Source organism: Camellia sinensis, chromosome 5 (genome assembly GCF_055761805.1).
Source record: "Camellia sinensis isolate YWXY chromosome 5, ASM5576180v1, whole genome shotgun sequence".
Classification (NCBI taxonomy): Eukaryota; Viridiplantae; Streptophyta; class Magnoliopsida; order Ericales; family Theaceae; genus Camellia; species Camellia sinensis.
In genome coordinates, this window is record NC_138965.1 from 179,577,210 (window position 1) to 179,592,775 (window position 15,566).

At 44.7% G+C, this 15,566-nt stretch overlaps 1 pseudogene; it reads left to right on the top strand.

Moving 5' to 3' along the window:
* LOC114304904 (receptor protein kinase TMK1 pseudogene) overlaps positions 1-15,566 on the top strand; it is a 28,327-nt pseudogene that overhangs the window by 2,164 nt on the left and 10,597 nt on the right.

Below are 15,566 nucleotides of genomic sequence, written 5' to 3' on the forward strand. Positions count from 1 at the left end.
AGAAACTACATTAGAAATCATGCATGAATCCTAAGTATACAGAAATGCCTAATGCAACACATGCAAAATGCAACTATAGCAGGCTCGGCTATTCTAAACATGGCATATGGAATGCTACAACTAACATGTATTCAATTTGGAATTGAAAGTACGATGCAGTTAGTATGGTGCGCCAAGCCCAGTGCATGCAAAACAGATGAATGATGCAAACATGCTGTCATACTGTATGCTAATTGAAATATGCCCTAATCTAACCATCATAAGCAGGTAAATAAAAGGGAGAAAGACGTGGGGTTGGAAGACAAACAACACACACACCCACACTTATTACAATTATGCCCTCGCACAGAGGGTCCGAATAAATAATACAGTCCCAAATGAAAGAATAGTACAGTCCAAATATTATAGTCCAAATAATGTACAAATTCCTAATTAATTAATCAATTAACTAAGAAAACTGTAAAACTGGCATACAAGCCAGGGACTGCCTTGCTCCTGATGAATGATGCATGTCTGGGCTGCCTCGCACGGAAATCCACCGAGATGCCTCAATCAGCCTCTGTTTACACCTTTTCTTGAAATGCGCACCAAACTCCAAAAAGTTGCTGATTCTTCATTTTGCTGCAATAGAGAGCAGGAAAGGGGCATAGCAATGTATTTCACAAATATATGCATGCCTCGATCCTCGTGCCACCAATCACGCATATCGATGCATGATGGCCGAGGAGCCGAAATGTGCAACTTAATATAGAATGAATGCACGTGTAAACACAACAAGAACCTAACTCCATCATGGATAATCCGGAGTGTCGGTGACTGGGAATTGAGACACGTTCCGTCACTCGGAGTACGAAACGCACCTCGTTTCCCGTGCCCGGGCTAACTCCTATCCCGAACACGATGCAATATGCATGACATGCATGAATGCAACTAAGATACAGCCTAGTATGCACTATGCTATGAAAATGAGATGCCTCGAAATGCGTGCACATGGGCACGCAAACTGAGAAAATGCATGAATGCGATCTAAGATACAACCTAGTATGCACTATGTTGTGAAAATGAGATGCCTCGAAATGCGTGCACACGGGCACGCAAACCGAGAAAATGACATACGCAATGTAAATGACATAGAAATGTGATATGGACTTACACTAACATGAGGGAGCCTCAGCCACACTCACATAAGAGGCCGATGGATGAAAATGAAGTGCCTCGAAATGCGTGCACACGGGCACGCAAACCGAGGCAATGGCATACGCAATGCAATGGCATGGAAATGGCATATAGAATGCAACATGGACTTATACTAACATGAGAGAGCCTCAGCCACACTCACATAAGAGGCCGATGGATGAAAATGAAGTGCCTCGAAATGCGTGCACACGGGCACGCAAACCGAGGCAATGGCATACGCAATGCAATGGCATGGAAATGGCATATAGAATGCAACATGGACTTATACTAACATGAGAGAGCCTCAGCCACACTCACATAAGAGGCCGATGGATGAAAATGAAGTGCCTCGAAATGCGTGCACACGGGCACGCAAACCGAGGCAATGGCATACGCAATGCAATATGGCTAAAATGGCATATAGAATGCAACATGGACTTACACTAACATGAGAGAGCCTCAGCCACACTCACATAAGAGGCCGATGGATGAAAATGATGTGCCTCGAAATGCGTGCACACGGGCACGCAAACCGAGGCAATGGCATACAGAATGCAATATGGCTAAAATGGCATATAAAATGCAACATGGATTTACACTAACATGAGAGAGCCTCAGCCACACTCACATAATAGGCCGATGGATGAAAATGAAGTGCCTCGAAATGTGTGCACACGGGCACGCAAACCGAGGCAATGGCATACGCAATGCAATGGCATGGAAATGACATACAAGCATGCTAATGGAATTTCAGCACTGAAATGTGGGGAAAACAGCCCCGAAATGAGGCGAAAACACACCCGATGCACGGAATCTCTCCCGAAATGCAAATTAGGCGCATAGAAATGAACTACAGCTATACAAAGCATGCATAATTGGTACATGGAATGAAAAGACAGAAGCAAGGCAGCCCCAAAATAAGCATTTTACCAGTACAAATCATGACCAAACAGTAAGCAAAGATAAGGCAAAACTAGCATGCAAGAAATGGCCCTAAACATGAGATTATGAAGCAACTCATAGCTGCTGACTCCAAATGGGTTAGGGCCCTTCAACAACATTGAAGAGGGGCCAAAAATATGCACATTTACAGAACTGTAAAAACCCTAAAAACAAACATAGATATGGCTAAGCTCTTATGCAAGAAAAAGGGCCAAAAGGTGGCCAAAGGGGCAAGTGGTATATGCAAAGCCCAAACTGAAAAATTCCCTTCTACAACATTGAAGAGGGACCAAAAATAAGCATATTTACAGAACTGTAAAAACTCCAAAACAGTGTACAAACATGCTAGAAATGCAATGCCAAATGAGGCTCAAAAGAGGCTATAACACAAAGTATACAAAATATTCATCAAACCGCCAAAGACCCTTAATGAAATATGAATAATGGGCCAAAATAAGACTATTTCTAGGCCTGTAAAAAGACCAAAAACAGAAGCATAATAGGCTGCCAAAGCATGCAAGGAAATGGCATTCAAGGAGGATATTGAAGCAAGTGCAATATGGAGGGCTCAAACAGGGTTGAGCCCTTAATGAAACAAGAAAATTAGCTCAAAAAAATGACCTTTTCAGTTTTGGTCGGAGCTCAAATCAATAAGCATGTATGGCTTATAAATGGTGCAAGAAATGGACCAAAAAGGGGGAAATGCTACTCACCCTTGAAGACCAATGCCTTTGTTGCTTCTTGGACCAACTTTGATGATTCTAAGTTGCTGGAATTCCTCCCTTTGCTGCTGGAATGGAGTGGTGGTGGTGGTGCTTGGTGGTGATGAAGGAATGAGGTAGAACTTGGATGTTTTTCAAGGAGAATGAGAGAGATGGATGGAGATATGTATGTATATCTTTGAAACAATTTTTCCAACCCCCAAGAACAATGTTTGCAGCTGGTTATATGGACAAAAAGGAGGGGGAGCATGGAAGGAAAGAGTGGGGGAAAAGGACCAAGGTTTTCCCCCACAAAATATCCCTCGGATTGAGATATTTTCTGGGGGATACAGCTATACAGCTGTAAAGTGTGAATTGAGAGGATCATGGCCGGCCCATTTTTGGACTTGAAAGTGGCCGGCCGGCCACCCCCCCTAGCCGGCCGGCTAGGGGTCAAAAGGGTCAACCTGATTTAGTGGCCGGCCACCACAAAAACGTGGCCTCCCAGGTCTCCTCTTCACAACCCTGTGGTTCGAATTTGGAAACTCTAAAACAGGAGAGAGAACAAGCCATTTTGAGGAGGGGTTCAAAAGGTTCAAATGGAATTAATGGCCGGCCATAAACTTTTAGGGTCCTCCCATGTGTGTACAACACAAATATGTGGTTTGGGGTTGAAGAAAATGGCTCCAAGGTGTTCAACATTGGCTTGGAAGTGAGAAAAACGGGTGTGGGAGGGCGAAAATGGAATATAACTGGTTACCAAGATAATTTCTGGCCTTCCACCCTCCAGTGACCTTCCTGGTGATGAAACAGAGGCACCTGCCAAAAATGAACGAAAACCAATGCAAAACGAATGCTCGGGGGCCAAAACACGCAGTTCGGGGTCCCGAAAATGGGCTGCCAAGCACCGAAAGTGGCGTTCGGCCACGAAGTGGGTTTCTCAGACCCCAGTGTCCCTCAAAAGGGAGTAAAAAGGAAGTATGCCAAAAATCAGAACAAACGGAGATGGTTAGGCGGTCCCGAACCGAGGCACACGGCCAACGGTCCCGCAAAACCGAAAACTGGACTCCAAAATGGGCAAAATGGCCTGTGGCCACAAAATGTAGCCCACGGCCATTGAGAGATGGTCTACAGGACCTCTCCCTCCCCTCAGGAAAAGAAACAGAGAAAACCGAGTCTGGTTCGCAAACCGAGACAAGGCACAGAAGAGGGTTCGGAAATCCGGAGGCAGGGCTCACGGCCGCGACTCTGAGACTTCTGAACGAGCACGATATGTAACGTCACCGAGCGCTCAATCGGTGATGTCTGAGTCCTAAGGTCGGTCAAAAATGGGGTGTCTACAGTTGCCCCTCTTTGACAGAACTCGGAAGTCACACGTGACGGGAGTGAATGTCAAAGTCCAGAGACGACCCATTTTTGACAAGGTCGAAGACTTAGACAAACGTACAAGATAAACAGAGATGTGCCCGCAGGCATGCCCGCAGGCAGGGGCAAAATGCAAAACGATATGCAAGAAGATTTTGAAGATTGGACTTATACGCTACGCGACGCCGGTTTTGAAAGTTGGACTTATACGCTGCGCGAAGCCGGTGATCACTCATGATCATGCAAAGAGAGCTGTAATGAAGCAGTTATGCGAAATAAATGCAACATTTTAAGTGAATGCTAGGCGAGCAAGTAAACTCGAGCCAAACTACACCTCGTGTAGAAAGGATGTAAGAAAATTATGGAATTCTCACTGCAAATACAGTGTGCATGTGTGATAGATACACAGAGCGAACATGTGATTGATACAAAAAAAGGTGAACACAAAGTGTGATAGATGCACTAAGTGAACAAGTATGATAGATACACAAAGCGAGAGTGTGTGATTGATACACAAAAAGGTGAGCACAAAGTGTGATAGATGCACTAAGTGAGCAAAGCGAGTGTGTGATAGATACACTATTTGAGGAAAGTGTAATTGATATACCAAGGGTGAAGTGAGCAAAGTGTAATGGATACACACTAAAGGTGAACACAAAGTGTGATAGATGCACTTAGTGAACAAAGTATGATTGATATACTAAATGTGAACATGAAGTGTGATAGATGCACTTAGTGAACAAGTATGATGGATATACTAAAAGGGAACACAAAGTGTGATAGATGCACTTGGTGAACAAGTATGATGGATATACTAAAAGCGAACACAAAGTGTGATAGATGCACTATGTGAACAGAGTGTGATTGATATACTAAAAAGTGAACACAAAGTGTGATAGATGCACTTAATGAACAGAGTATGATTGATATACTGAAAATGAACACAAAGTGTGATAGATGCACTTAGTGAACAGAGTATGATTGATATACTGAAAATGAACACAAAGTGTGATAGATGCACTTAATGAACAGAGTATGATTGATATACTGAAAATGAACACAAAGTGTGATAGATGCACTTAGTGAACAGAGTATGATTGATATACTAAAAAGTGAACACAAAGTGTGATAGATGCACTTAATGAACAGAGCATGATTGATATACTGAAAATGAACACAAAGTGTGATAGATGCACTTAGTGAATAGAGTATGATTGATATACTAAAAAGTGAACACAAAGTGTGATAGATGCACTTAAGGAAATGAAGTGTGATCGATACACAAATTGAATGAAGTGTGTTTGATACACTAAATAAAGGATCTCAAACGGAACTTCTTTGAATGAACCGTTCATACAATATCGTGCATGAATGAGAAAGAAACTTGATAGGTACAATGCAATACAATGCATGATGTTTAAGGAACGCAATAAACAAGCGTAACGGTGCTTTAGACAGCACCTCATGAGGTGAGTGGCGGTGAACCGCTCTTCTCCGATGGGGATCTCCCCTTGTGCTGTTCGAACACTTACCTTCCACCCACAGTACAAAGGCTCTGAAATACTGACAAGGATTCTTCACGTAGAACACTTTGGATGTTGCCTTTCTTCCTGATCATATTCACAACTTTCCCTATTCTCCAACGGGGTGACAGACTAGGTTGGTTCAGTATCCGGAATTGAGGTGCATACATGCTACCTCAACCTATGGGGCTTCCATACAGATTTCAAGCCGAGGACACGCCTCTGGGTATTTAAACCAGACTTTAGTCCCGGAAATCCCGAACCTTTGTGTTCTAGGCATCAGCCATTCGAACTCTAGTTTCCACCGTCGCAGTTGGTCTCCTAGGAACTCATTGCGAACACAGCCAAGATGCCTCTGGCAGGGAATGGTACTCGGGGAGAGTACTTCTGATCGCCATTCTGGCTTGAAGCAGACTTGATCTTGAGCTTGAGGTAGAGGCACACTCATACTTCGGAGCTTTGGCAAGACTTGAAGAGGTACACACGGAATGTAGTCTCGGAACTTACTGAAGTTGAAAAAAAACTCAGATGCTCGACATTTCCTCTTTTGCTTTGTAGTCTGGAACCCATATAGCTTCAAATAGGTCCTAGTTCTACTGTTCTCGCATGACCTGGGTTGAACCTTGCGGTTTTATGAAAGAACGAATCTTGTTTTGCACAGATGTGGAGAACAGCACGGCACTCGGAGCGCAAAACGATTTTATTTTTTTGAATTGATAAATGAGCTTTTGACCGGGTATCGAGCCTACGACTGAACACAGCAAGACAACTCGACAAGGAAATAAAAGGCACACAACCTAGACACATCGAGTAACACTCGAAACGACTCAAAACAAGAATCGAGATAAAACAAAAAGACACGACACTTAGATGTGCACAGGGAGCCTGTTTCACCGGGTAGTGTTTCCCACCCTTTCTCATTTGTGGTTCTCACATCACTCGGCCCTCAAGCTCTGTTTTTCTGAAAAAGCCTTCTTCTCACTTTTCCTCTCATCGCACATCTCTCTATTCTTCAATCTCTCATTTTTCATCCCTCCCCTGGGTGGTTGATGGATGAACAGGAAGTTGCGGGCTCACACCCAACATAATCAGCTCGCGGCTATTTCCTTCGGTGACATCTGTCGATGCGCCGGATGAGGGAATGGAGCATCTCGATCCATTCCAATTCGTGCTTTGCACTCGGCTTGATACCTCGCTGCTTGGAGGATGAGAGAGCTTTCTGCCCTTTGTTGTGCCCTTTTCTGGCGAATACGGTGCCTTTCTTGGCAAGTATGTTGACGATGGGAAAGACAGGAAGCCTGACTCAACTGTGCCCTTAGTTCATCATTTTGACCATTTTTTGTTTTTGCTTTCTACTAAAACAGTTTTGACCAGCATGAGAGTTAGATTAACGCGCTTGTTCAATTTTTTGATTTAAAATCATGCAAGTTAGGCTATGAGCACTGAGAGTTTTCCTTTTTTTGGGTCCAAGAAATGGTCCCGTTTTGAAAAATGGAGTACTTTTCGAGAAGATTAGTCAACCTCAGTAAAAATTCTCAAAAACTATTTTTGCAAACGACCACTGCTTAACGAGCACGGAACCTACTCTTGAGATGCACAACCTCGGATCCATAGCAATGGAAAATTGCCCCTTGTCTGAAGGACACTACATGGCAATGGAAAGTTGCCCCTTGTTTGAACGGCACTGCAGCGCATTGAATGGCAACGGAAAGTTGCCCCTTCTTTGGATGGCACCGCAGCGCATTGTAGGCAATCCTCAAAATGACGAACACAACCCAACTCTCGGATAGAGAAGGCAAAGATGATCAAAACCATTATATGGACACAATCGAATTGTTTTACGGCTTGACTTCAGAATGAAGTTGCCTACGTATCCCAAAGATGGGAATCAAGCCTCACGTAGTTCGAGGTTAAGGTACACTCGGGTATTAACCTCTCCTTTTTAGGCTCTAACTTTTGCCAAGGCACTCGTTGCGGGTTTTCGACCTTGCGAGCTTTGTTCTTCTTTTCTTTTCAATTCTTTTCATTTCTTTTTCCCTTTTTTGATTTTCTTTTTCTTTCTTTGCATCTTTCTTTTTTTTTGTTTTCTTTTGCATTTTTGTATTGCTTCTTTTTTTTGTATTTTTCTCTTGCTCTAACTTTTGCCTGGGTCGCCCTTCCAGGTTTTCGGCCCAGCAAGCCTCTCAAGGGTAAAAGTGTAGTAAGTCCATGCCAAATGGTTTTGAGATCCTGAAATTATCTGAATCCAGGAGAATGGCTGTTGTTCTAGCTTCGCAAGCTTCTTTTGATGACATCTGATCTTCTTGATCTGACTTTCTTGCCTCTTGTTCGAGGGCTGCTTTGAATCCGGCCACGCAGGCCTCACATCGTACTTGATCGTTGAACCTTCTGAATTCAAGTTTCAAGGTTTGGAAGCGAAGGGGTTGAGTCTCGAGGCTGAGAGCGATCCTAGGCTGCACAATCTCAAGAGTGATTCCACACAGGTCTTCGTAGGACCGCGCAAAACATTTTGTTTTTGAAAGTTTTTTTTTTTAAATTAAAAAAAAAAAAAAAAAAAAAAACGACAAATCACTCGTGCTAAAGATAATGTGAAACCAGTCTGGATCAAGCCAGGGTCCTTCTCAGTACTCACGCTAACAAGCACGATTTCATTCATTAAGGGCTTAGCACGCCTCTATTTCTGTCATATGATCAAAGTTTTGCAAATCCCGAGGAATTCCTTCCTCTTCGTCTTCACTGCAGTGTTCAAAAAGTTTTGGAAAACTTAGGTCGATGCAATGATTCCGGGGCACAAGAGAGCAGGTGGAATGCACTGCCATTTCATTCAGATTCTGTCACAACTAGCACACGGCAGAAGTGAACACAGAAGTGCAAAAATTATTGCTGTTTCATTCAAAATCTGTTGGTACAACTGGCTCCCTGGCAGAAATAGACTCAAAACAAAACGAAAAGGCAAACATAAACAAAATGGTGATGCCCGAGGTAACACCCCCGGGATCACCCGACTCCTTTACAACAGGACTGACTCGATACAACAAGACAGACCCAAAACCGAAAAGAGACTGACTCAAGACAAAAGACAGACTCAAAAACAAAATAACAAGACTGTCCCAGTACCCAGGTCAGAATGCAAAATTAACAGCACTTGTACATTGCTCAAAACAGTGCATGCCATCCACCACAACTGGAGTAATCTGAGCGCCATCCGCAGCTGGTTCAATCTCTGGTCAGATCACATTACCCCCCACAGGTTCACTGATCAAGTGCCAATGGACTTTGCTGGACTGGCGCGGGGATAACCCTGTTGTCAAACAGATCTTGTACATCATGGCACAGACGAAAGAAACTGTCAGTGTCATGACCGGTTTGTTGATGGTAGGCGCAGTACTTAGTATGGTCATGCTTTGCAGGGATAGGATCGGGTAGGGGCTGTTGTTCCAACGGTTTCAGATGCCCTTTCTGGATTAAGGCCTCTAGAGCTTTTGACAAGGGCATATAAAGCGGGGTGAAAACCCTCTTAACTCGGGGTGGGTATTTGGTTCCTTGTGAGCTACTTCCGGACGCACCGGTGAATGGGGTAGCTGTTTTTGATACGGCGGTAGCTACCATGCCCACATCAGAAGATCTTGCAGCTGCATCACCACTGGTGGTCGCATTCTAACTGCGGGAAAACGCCCTCCTGGGTTGCTCCTTCTCCTGGTCAAAAAGGCCCTGCTTCATAGCATCCTCAATCTGTACCCCCATCTCATGCAGATCAGAAAAGGTAGGGAAGGGGATCACGATCATTTTCTGCATTAGCTTGGGCTGGAGATTGCGCACAATCATCCGGATTTGGTCCTTATCCGTGGGCCTCAAAGTCATCATTGAAGCTTTGGCCCTCCAGCGGGCTACGAACTCTGAGAAGCTCTCATTCGGCTCCTGCCTCATCGCCTCAAGATCACGAGTTGTAATCTCGATCTGGGTGTTGTACGAATATTGTGCGACAAAGGCCTCAGCCATTTCATCCCAATTTCCTTTGACCTCATCCTCTAACTTCGCGTACCAGTGGGCGGCCACACCCGACAGGGTTCGGCCGAACAGTGAAAGCTTCTGTGGTCGGGTCAGGCCCATTGGGCGCAAAACATCTGAAAACAAGCTCAGGTGGACCATGGGATCTCCTGACCCATCAAAACGGTCGATGTGAGGCATCTTGAACCTATCAGGCAATGTCACGGCCACAGCGGTATATCCGTCCCCGATATCCGGAATAGCCTTTACCCCTTGGGATTTCTTGAACAGCTTTTCAAGCTTGCTCAACTTCAACGCTGTGGGGTCGACCTCGAACTCGAAGGGAGAGTCCGGTAGATTGGTAGGTGTTTTGGATAGTTGAGGTAAAATTGGGGGCAGAGCCGGCCCGCCTGTAATGTCCGTATCATCCTGGACGTTTGGCGTTTCCCCAGGCGCTGGAGCTCCTGCTGGGGGAGGAACTTGTTGTGAAGCGGACGCGCCGCTTTGCTGTTGCAGGTTGGTGATGAGCTCGGCCTGCTGAGCCATGATCGCAGCCTGCTGTTTGGCAAATTCCTCCTGACGAGCAGCATCCTGCTGCATGAGTTTCATACTTTCTTGCATCTGGCGCATCATTGCCTCCATCCCTGACGTGTTCTGCTGATCCATCTGACTGGTTGGTATCTATCCCTGTAGTAGAAACTGAGACCTCAGCCTGACTGTTCACTGGTAGGGTGGATAAGGGCCGCTGACCTGGTAACTGCTGAACCGGTGATTTGTGCCCGACTAGCCCTTTTTACCTTGCCTCTGGCGAAGGAACACTGATTGCCCTTGAACTGAATCTCTGACCTAGCAAAGTCTATCAGCACAAGTTCGATGAACCTCGGGGGATATCGGAGCCTTCTGAAGCTATGGTTCCCAGACTACCCTAGCAAAAGAGAAAACAGACAGCATCTTAGCCTGATTCCATCTGAACAGATACGAGCATAGTTGAATGAGTGTGCCCTCTACTGAATTCTTCCCCAAAATTTGGCCTCAAAATCTGAGTCTGATACCCATAGGTAAAGCTGACTCCCAAATACTGATAGTAATGCCCGCAGGCATGATGCCCAAATTTGCAAACTGGTGCCCGCAGGCCTGATGCCCAAACTCATACACTGATACATGCATTCCTGTAGAGACGCACTCTAAAGCACATAACAGATAAGTGGGAGCCAAAACACCCCTATGTTGGGGTAGGGTTTCCCTGTCCTATTTTGTCAGGAGCTAGGGTTTCACTACGCACATAGCGGTTTTAAACAACCTATAAACGGGTAAGCAACCTGTCCTAGTTTGGAATGGTCACTATGGATCCGAATATGCACTAGGTCGAATGGTCAAAGAGGGTGCCCCGGTAAAACCAGGGTTTGTGTTCCCATACTGGCAGAGCCCACAACCGGTTAGCCTTATGGTCATGCCTTGACAAGACAAGCCTCCGGCAAACCGTTCAGGAATAGCAGATGGCAAACACTGTGTCCTAGGCGCACCAATGCAAATGCAATGCAAAGAAACACACAAGTGTAGTCAAAAACAGATATCATGAGTTCGAGTCAAGTCCTCTAAATCCCCAGCGGAGTCGCCAGAAACTGTAGACGTCCCCGAACGTCCCGGGAGGAACGAGCTCCCGTTCCGTTCATTTTGGGGTCACTACAGCTCAGGACTCTCCAAATTTGTCACGGTTCTAAGTCTGAACCAAAGAGTCCAAATCCGGCAAATCGTTTTGAGAAAAACAGATTTTTAAAAGAAGTGCCAAACATGGACTGCTTTGCCAGATACAGAGTCGCCACCTAAATGTTTTTTTTTTATGGGAAATTTAGGAAACCCTGACTCGTTTGCCTAAGGCCACGTGTCCGTCATCACCAAAGTTGCCTCGGCTCGGGAACTTGGGTACGATTGGGGAAGGTCACTTCGTGAGCACCCCCGCTCGCCCGATCAAAGATCGGCCTCTACTAACCATGATATCAATTTTTGAAAACATTGTGTGTTCTTATTCCGGTTATTAGCCTAGGTTACTATGTGATGCACACAGCATATAAGTATAGACTGGGTCGCCCGAATTGGAACAAAACATTTCATGCTTGTTTATTTGAAAGATGGTTTGCTACTCGCAAGTAGGCTTAAAATGCAGATTTTGCCACCCGCAGGTGGGCTTAGAAAAGATGGTTTTGCCACTATCTAGTGGGCTTAAAACAAACAGTTGATGATTTATTCCAATCCAAGTAACCTAACCTTCACCCACAGGCATTCAGGCAGATATATCACATAAGCAAGTAGCCTCATGGTAAGCATGCTATTCATGGCAGTCACTCACACGCATGCAAGGATGCTAAAGCATAAAACTTACCGAGTACTCCAAGCCAAAATAGAAACTACATTAGAAATCATGCGTGAATCCTAAGTATACAGAAATGCCTAATGCAACACATGCAAAATGCAATTATAGTAGGCTCGGCTATTCTAAACATGGCATATGGAATGCTACAACTAACATGTATTCAATTTGGAATTGAAAGTACGATGCAGTTAGTATGGTGCGCCGAGCCCGGTGCATGCAAAACAGATGAATGATGCAAACATGCTGTCATACTGTATGCTAATTGAAATATGCCCTAATCTAACCATCATAAGCAGGTAAATAAAAGGGAGAAAGACGTGGGGTTGGAAGACAAACAACACACACACCCACACTTATTACAATTATGCCCTCGCACAGAGGGTCCGAATAAATAATACAGTCCCAAATGAAAGAATAGTACAGTCCAAATATTATAGTCCAAATAATGTACAAATTCCTAATTAATTAATCAATTAACTAAGAAAACTGTAAAATTGGCGTACAAGCCAGGGACTGCCTTGCTCCTAATGAATGATGCATGTCTGGGCTGCCTCGCGCAGAAATCCACCTGGATGCCCCAATTAGCCTCTGTTTACACCTTTTCTTGAAATGCGCGCCAAACTCCAAAAAGTTGCTGATTCTTCATTTTGCTGCAATAGAGAGCAGGAAAGGGGCATAGCAATGTATTTCACAAATATATGCATGCCTTGATCCTCGTGCCACCAATCACGCATATCGATGCATGATGGCCGAGGAACCGAAATGTGCAACTTAATATAGAATGAATGCACGTGTAAACACAACAAGAACCTAACTCCATCATGGATAATCCGGAGTGTCGGTGACTGGGAATTGAGACACGTTCCGTCACTCGGAGTACGAAACGCACCTCGTTTCCCGTGCCCGGGCTAACTCCTATCCCGAACACGATGCAATATGCATGACATGCATGAATGCAACTAAGATACAGCCTAGTATGCACTATGCTATGAAAATGAGATGCCTCGAAATGCGTGCACATGGGCACGCAAACTGAGAAAATGCACGAATGCGATCTAAGATACAACCTAGTATGCACTATGCTGTGAAAATGAGATGCCTCGAAATGCGTGCACACGGGTACGCAAACCGAGAAAATGACATACGCAATGTAAATGACATGAAAATTTGATATGGGCTTACACTAACATGAGAGAGCCTCAGCCACACTCACATAAGAGGCCGATGGATGAAAATGAAGTGCCTCGAAATGCGTGTACACGGGCACGCAAACCGAGGCAATGGCATACGCAATGCAATGGCATGGAAATGGCATATAGAATGCAACATGGACTTATACTAACATGAGAGAGCCTCAGCCACACTCACATAAGAGGCCGATGGATGAAAATAAAGTGCCTCGAAATGCGTGCACACGGGCACGCAAATCGAGGCATTGGCATACGCAATGTAATATGGCTAAAATGGCATATAGAATGCAACATGGACTTACACTAACATGAGAGAGCCTCAGCCACACTCACATAAGAGGCCGATGGATGAAAATGAAGTGCCTCGAAATGCGTGCACACGGGCACGCAAACCGAGGCAATGGCATACACAATGCAATATGGCTAAAATGGCATATAGAATGCAACATGGACTTACACTAACATGAGAGAGCCTCAGCCACACTCACATAAGAGGCCGATGGATGAAAATGAAGTGCCTCGAAATGCGTGCACACGGGCACGCAAACCGAGGCAATGGCATACGCAATGCAATGGCATGGAAATGACATACAAGCATGATAATGGAATTTCAGCACTGAAATGTGGGGAAAACAGCCGCGAAATGAGGCGAAAACACACCCGATGCACGGAATCTCTCCCGAAATGCAAATTAGGCGCATAGAAATGAACTACAGCTATACAAAGCATGCATAATTGGTACATGGAATGAAAAGACAGAAGCAAGGCAGCCCCAAAATAAGCATTTTACCAGTACAAATCATGGCCAAACAGTAAGCAAAGATAAGGCAAAACTAGCATGCAAGAAATGGCCCTAAACATGAGATTATGAAGCAACTCACAGCTGCTGACTCCAAATGGGTTAGGGCCCTTCAACAACATTGAAGAGGGGCCAAAAATATGCACATTTACAGAATTGTAAAAACCCTAAAAACAAACATAGATATGGCTAAGCTCTTATGCAAGAAAAAGGGCCAAAAGGTGGCCAAAGGGGCAAGTGGTATATGCAAAGCCCAAACTGAAAAATTCCCTTCTACAACATTGAAGAGGGTCCAAAAATAAGCATATTTACAGAACTGTAAAAACTCCAAAACAGTGTACAAACATGATAGAAATGCAATGCCAAATGAGGCTCAAAAGAGGCTATAACACAAAGTATACAAAATATTCTTCAAAACGCCAAAGACCCTTAATGAAATATGAAGAATGGGAAAAATAAGACTATTTCTAGGCCTGTAAAAAGACCAAAAACAGAAGCATAATAGGCTGCCAAAGCATGCAAGGAAATGGCATTCAAGGAGGATATTGAAGCAAGTGCAATATGGAGGGCTCAAACAGGGTTGAGCCCTTAATGAAACAAGAAAATGAGCTCAAAAAAATGACCTTTTCAGTTTTGGTCGGAGCTCAAATCAATAAGCATGTATGGCTTATAAATGGTGCAAGAAATGGACCAAAAAGGGGGAAATGCTACTCACCCTTGAAGACCAATGCCTTTGTTGCTTCTTGGACCAACTTTGATGATTCTAAGCTGCTGGAATTCCTCCCTTTGCTGCTGGAATGGAGTGGTGGTGGTGGTGCTTGGTGGTGATGAAGGAATGAGGTAGAACTTGGATGTTTTTCAAGGAGAATGAGAGAGATGGATGGAGATATGTATGTATATCTTTGAAACAATTTTTCCAACCCCCAAGAACAATGTTTGCATTTGGTTATATGGACAAAAAGGAGGGGGAGCATGGAAGGAAAGGGTGGGGGAAAAGGACCAAGGTTTTCCCCCACAAAATATCCCCCGGATTGAGATATTTTCTGGGGGATACAGCTATACAGCTGTAAAGTGTGAATTGAGAGGATCATGGCCGGCCCATTTTTGGACTTGAAAGTGGCCGGCCGGCCACCCCCCCTAGCCGGCCGGCTAGGGGTCAAAAGGGTCAACCTGATTTAGTGGCCGGCCACCACAAAAAGGTGGCCTCCCAGGTCTCCTCTTCACAACCCTGTGGTTCGAATTTGGAAACTCTAAAACCGGAGAGAGAACAAGCCATTTTGAGGAGGGGTTCAAAAGGTTCAAATGGAATTAACGGCCGGCCATAAACTTTTAGGGTCCTCCCATGTGTGTACAACACAAATATGTGGTTTGGGGTTGAAGAAAATGGCTCCCAGGTGTTCAACATTGGCTTGGAAGTGAGAAAAACAAGTGTGGGAGGGCGAAAATGAAATATAACTGGTTGCCAAGATAATTGCTGGCCTCCCACCCTCCAGTGACCTTCCTGGGGATGAA